Here is a 6,000-nt window from a genome sequence, read left to right on the forward strand (position 1 = left end):
CCTTGTTGGGTACACTTTTTTGTACCTGGCACTATCATAAGGGGCTGGTTCTCTCTTTTTCTTCGCTCCTCTCTCTCTCTCGCATGGCGGAGGGAGGGTTGTCAGGGTGGTCTTCTGGACCTCCTCTAGTAACCCTGTGTGCTTCCCGAGCCGCCGGGCCCGGTCCGAAGTAAAGTTTCGTTGATACCGTAGACCTGGAATAACCCTTTTTTGAAAACTGAAACACTTGTACTGCGGTATAGCCAGTGTATACCCGCAGGTGTGTTTGAGTTTTTTCTTGAGGGGTTATAGGAACAACCACCGCATGTGATCATGGGGGTGGTTGGTTCCCTGGTGTGTTGGAGCAGTCAACTCCCGGGTTGCCCGGTTGAGTGTGCCCCTGCACGTTCATGACGTCTGCCAATCATGTCAGCCTTCTCTGCCTCGACCCCTCTGGGTGGTTTTTTTTTGATAGAGGCTTTGTCATGGTGATCAACAACGCCAGCATGCGCCCCTTCCACCGGAGGGGCTGTTTTCAGCTGACTCCTTGGCGCCTGTCTCGTCCGCAGTACTCCAGGCTCAGGTTACAGCCTGTTGCCTGGTTTCCCCGGTGCGCTGCCTGCTTCCGTTGTTTTTTTTTTGTGTGCTTACGCCAATGCTGACTGCCTGTTCTGCAGGGTCAGTGTGCCAGGCGGTGGGCTATTGGGGGGAAAGGGCCCGCTCTGCGGCTCTTGGAGGGACCCTATCCGAATACGCTGGCGATGTGGGGGGCGGTGTCACTAAGTGACCGCCTGGTGGGGTCTTAATGCCTGGCGTCATTGACCTCTCCGGGCCCCCCCCTTAAGTGGGACTGGGTCTTCCTTCGCGCTCCGCTGCTACGGCCTTGCCACGGGGTTGGGTTTGCTCTTGACCCCGTGATTTTGGGGGCAGTAACGAGGTTGTTCCTTCGTTCGTTTCCGGGTGGCATGCGGGTTGTGCGTGTGTGTAGTCGTGGGGTCAAGCCACGGTCTGCTCACCCTGTGCGTTGGGTTGCTTGAGTGCCTCTTCGCACGGTCGGATCCGTCGCCCTCCTGTGAACCTCCAATAGGGGGGGTATCCTCCATTAGGGAGGGTCGGGTGGGCTCGGTCCTCCCCGGTCTGATGGTTGTGGGGGGCCTCAGCGGGGTACATTTGTCGGGCTATGGCTCCCGCTCAGCCCCTGTTGCAGACAGGTGCTGAGCAAGCCATTAACGACATAGAACGGAGGGTTATGTATATAACCCAGTTCTATGAGTTATGGTGCGCTCAGCACCTGGACGCCGCTGCGTCCCTTGATCTCACCTTGTGGTGAAAGTTTGGGAAGGAGGCGAGTAGGTAACCACACACCTGCTTATGAAGGTAAGCGGAAGGGGGTGTGGTCAGACGGATGTTGGGATGTAAAGGTACATGGTGGAATTTTTTATTCAGTGCTCGTGCACGAAGTGAAGTACAGTGCAGACAGGTGCTGAGCGTACCATTTAACTCATAGAACTGGGTTATATACATAACCCTCCGTTAACCTTTCACTACCACACTACAGAAGGTTAACCTTTCACTACCACACTACAGAAGGTTAACCTTTCACTACCACACTACAGAAGGTTAACCTTTCACTACCACACTACAGAAGGTTAACCTTTCACTACCACACTACAGAAGGTTAACCTTTCACTACCACACTACAGAAGGTTAATCTTTCACTACCACACTACAGAAGTAACCTAACATACATTTGAGCTCAGATTAATCAGTGCACTGCTTCTTCAACAGTGCGCTGCTTCTTGGGGGCGACAGTGGCTCAGGAGGTAGAGCAGTCGTCTGGTAATCAGGAGGTTCCCAGTTCGATTCCCGCTCCTCCCAGGCAGCGTGTCGAAATGTTCTTGAGCAAGACACTTAACCCCTAATTGCTCCCAATGTGCAGGTTGGCACCTTGCATGGTTGCCTCTGCCACCGGTGTGTGAATAAATGGGTAAAATGTGAGGAACAAATTGTAAAGCACTTTGGATAAAAGCGCTATATAAATGCAGCCATTTACCATTTATGCAACAGGCCAACTGGGCTCTTCTGGAAATTCTTCTTTATCTGTGTGTCTTCCTGCTGAAAGGCGGATCAACCCACTCTAATTCAATCAATTCACAACGTAAACAAAGAGACTCACTTCCAGGCCTTATTGTACCAAAAGTGACTTGAACCGTGTAGAGTAGCGGTCGAAACAAAGTCAACAACGTGAATGGTAATAATAATCACGTCGTAGAGAGTAGGCCTACAATTTCATAACTTAAGATGCCGATAACATTCTTATTGGGGCTCAGTGGGTTGAGGCTCACACCATACTGGTGGGTTTACTGGGTGACCTTTGACCTCTCTATCACCAACCACGCTCGTGTGTCCACTGTCCAGTGAAGTCGCCGTGCCAAAGAAAGATCTGACGAGGTATTAAATCTGTTCCTTTTGCCTGGAGAATGATTATATCAAACCTCTAATCTCAAATACCATTCCTCAAACATGAGCTACGGTTTGTGTCAAACGCTTGCTCCGTTGTAACGACCACAACACAAGATTACAACGGGATACGGAGACTGACTGTCTGTGGTGGTGACAAGGGTCTGTAAGAGGGGGGGGGGACATTAACCAGCAGCTTCTATGGAATCGGTCCCTTCAGGAATCCAGACGTCATAATCCAAAAACATCTGCCCTGCCTTAAGATACCCACAGAGTCTTGATTCACATAAACCAAACCAGCACCGTGGTAATCTATAATCTCTTCCTCTGTTCATGACCTTTTGACTGTTCAGTCATTTCGACCACTGCTTTTAACTTTTAGACAGTGGGTTGCTAATTAGATTAGATTAAAATATATTGTCATGTATATAGCACAAGTACAGTACAACGAAAAGAGGTTTGGCATCCAACCAGAGTGCAAATATAGTAGTAGAGTGCAATAGTAATATAGAATGTACAGGTGATTAAACTGGGTATATAATATAAATGAGTACTACTGAGTAATAGTGTTGATCAGATGTATGTACAGAGTCGTAGTATTAATATGTACAGTGATATACAGGTATAACGACACTGTGGTACTAAGTCATACTGGCCAGCAGTGTAACTAATAGGATGTACCTGTATAGATCTATATAATTATCACATGGTAAATGCCTGCCTATAAATAGTTCATATTTATATCCTACCATGATCCACTGTAATCCACAAGCAATACAATACTGTAGCTGTAGCACAATAATGATTATCGAGGGGGGTGTTAGTTTGATTGATTGTTTGATAACTTTAATTAACAGATTGCAGAATGGGTACAGTACAGTACAGTTCAATACACACAATTGTTAAGGGGATGCAGACCAGAGAAAGACTTTCGTCTTGTTTACATCAGGGTCTAAAGCTGGGAACAAGTTAATCAGGGTCCCAATAGGTGAGCCCTCCTCCCCGCGCTGCTGGACACATGATTGGCCCACTCGCCTGTCTGTCTCGCGCGGTGAGTGGGCTGTGAGCTTCACCATGGGAACGGGGCGCGAGAGAAGAGAAGAAACAAAAGGCTCGAGCGACAATAGTAACAAGGCACAAAGTAACCGACCTCACAGCAGCGTCTCACTTTCAAAAACACTCACACTGGTTACAACGTATCGAGTACACTGTCTTCTTCTTCTTCTTCTTCTTATTATTATTATAGCAATACGCGTATTGACGAAATAAGTTTCCTCTCAAATGTAGATTTTCTTCTTACCCCGCCAAGAAGAAAGTTATCCTCCGACTCTAGAATAATAAAGTCACGGTTCCTCCATGGATGTCGTTTGTGTCGAAGCTCCTCCAGTCGTCGGGCTGATGCTCCAGAACACAGCTGCTGGCAGCTGGTTGGTGATGGTTAGTCTGCGGCTGTTAGTCCAGAGGCATGTAGAGGCAGAACGGAGAGCACGAAGAACCCAAAGCGAGGCTGCTCCGCTGGCTGCTCCTACTGGCTGCTCCCTGGCGGAGTGAATGAGAGGCGCTGCCGTGCCGACTTGAACCACAAGGGGGCGATAATAGTTGCCTGCGTCGCGTTTAGTTCCACAGTTTAAACAAAGGGGCCAGTAGCGAGCAGCATAGAATGTTACATAACCCAAGACATGTCACAGAAGAAGAGGCACCACCGTTTGAATCAAAGCTGTGGTTTGAATCAACTCTTTGGTCTTTTATTTTTATGTATTGTCATTATATAGCACAAGTACACTTTTTACATTTTACATTTACATTTTGTCATTTAGCAGATGCTTTTATCCAAAGCGACTTACAAGTTCAATGTAAATTAATTAGTTCATAATAGTGTTGATTGATTGATTGAAAACTTTATTAACAGATTGCAGAATGGGTACAGTACAGTGCAGCTCAATACATACAATTGTTAAGGGGATGCAGACCAGAGAAAGACTTTCATCTTGTTTACATCAGGGTCCCCCATTTTCAATTCATCGTAACATAATGACATACAGATAGACAGTACTGCTACATCTATACATTTATGACATACCAGATTTGCAAATACAGTACTGTTTGTGATACGAAAAGAGTCCAGAAAAAAAGAGTATATACATTTGACGTAGAAACTGTACATTGGAGGAGGTTGGGGAGGGGGGGGGGTACTGTACATTGGAGGTGGTTGGGTGGGGGGGGGGGGTTGGGTAGGAGGGGTGGGTGGGGGACACTGTACAACTGTACAAGCAAAACTGTACATTGGAATATTGACAAGACCATACTTGGTCATTTACTGTACATTGGGGGGGGGGGGGGTTGTGTTAGGACATTTACAGGGGCCAGTTTCGAATTGCAGTCTCCCGTAGGTGTTTTTTGAGAGAGTTTTTGAAAGTGGGTAGTGATTCACATTCCTTTACAGCTTTGGGTAGGGCGTTCCACATTGATGTGGCATAATTGCGAAACGTGTTTAGTCCCTTGTTTGAGCCGAATCTGGGTTTAACATGATTTGTGGAGCTCCCTCTGGTCTTGTGATCGTGGTATTCACTGACCTTTGGGAAGTATTTTGACATGTACATGGGTACCTTGGTCGTGTAGTGTATCTTGTAGACCAGGCCCATTGCAAGTTGCTGTACTCTAAGCCATCCTAGGTTGTCAAAGTGGGCAGGGGTGAGGTGGGTTCTAGGGGTAAGGTCAAGCAGTAGTCTGACCAGTTTGTTTTGAGATGTTTGTAATTTTGTTTTTAGCGCCTTTGAGGTGCTTTGGTACCATGAGGTGCAAGCATAGTCGTAGTACCCTTGAACACAAACACATTCAGCTGTGGCACATTCTACTACTCCATAATGAGTGCAAACGAGTTGAAGGTTTGACCAGAGAGGAGCCTCTCCACATCCATCAACACTGGCATCAGTCTGTCTCCCACCACGTGACCACCCCACATCAGACTGATTGAATGATTGAAAACGTTATTAACAGATTGCAGAATGGGTACAATACAGTAGGCCCCTACGGCTCAATACACACAATTGTTAAGGGGATGCAGATCAGAGAAAGACTTTTGCAGACGCCTGCGAACCCCAGCTACTAGGACAGAGAGGCTTCGGCTCAGCTTCTTCCCCCAGGCCATCAGAGCCTTGAACACTGATCTCTCCACACTCAAGCACACACACGATACACACACTGTACACGCTCACACACTAGCAGCCACTTTAACATGAGCAAGCACACACTCATGCTGCACACGCCCACACTTATGGCCACTAAGGAAAGGTCACTTTAAAAATAGTATAGTATAACCTGAGACTGTATAAAATAGCAATGTACAGAAAGACACAGTGCCTCATCCGTAGCTAACAGTGTATGCACTACCACAGGACCTAGCATGTCCTCCATGCTCTGTAAATAACTTATGTACAAATACCGATATGCCATACTATGTTACTGTTTATTGCACAATGTTGTTTTATTGGATTCTATTGTATGTTGTTACTACTGTATTGCACATCGTTGTGGGCAAGACCACCCGCATTTCATTGTATA

General features: G+C 46.9%; 1 protein-coding gene across 1 annotated transcript in view; it reads right to left on the reverse strand.

Annotated features, from left to right (window-relative positions):
- The window catches only part of ninl (ninein-like), a 106,360-nt gene extending 102,486 nt beyond the window's left edge, over positions 1-3,874 (reverse strand). Inside the window, exon 1 of the mRNA XM_084322141.1 lies at positions 3,740-3,874. The gene's annotated coding sequence lies outside the window, so the exon portion shown is untranslated. The remainder of the gene's footprint in view (positions 1-3,739) is intronic.
- Between the last annotated feature and the right edge of the window lie 2,126 nt (positions 3,875-6,000).

Source organism: Notolepis coatsorum, assembly GCF_963971535.1.
Source record: "Notolepis coatsorum genome assembly, chromosome: 9".
NCBI classification, from domain to species: Eukaryota; Metazoa; Chordata; class Actinopteri; order Aulopiformes; family Paralepididae; genus Notolepis; species Notolepis coatsorum.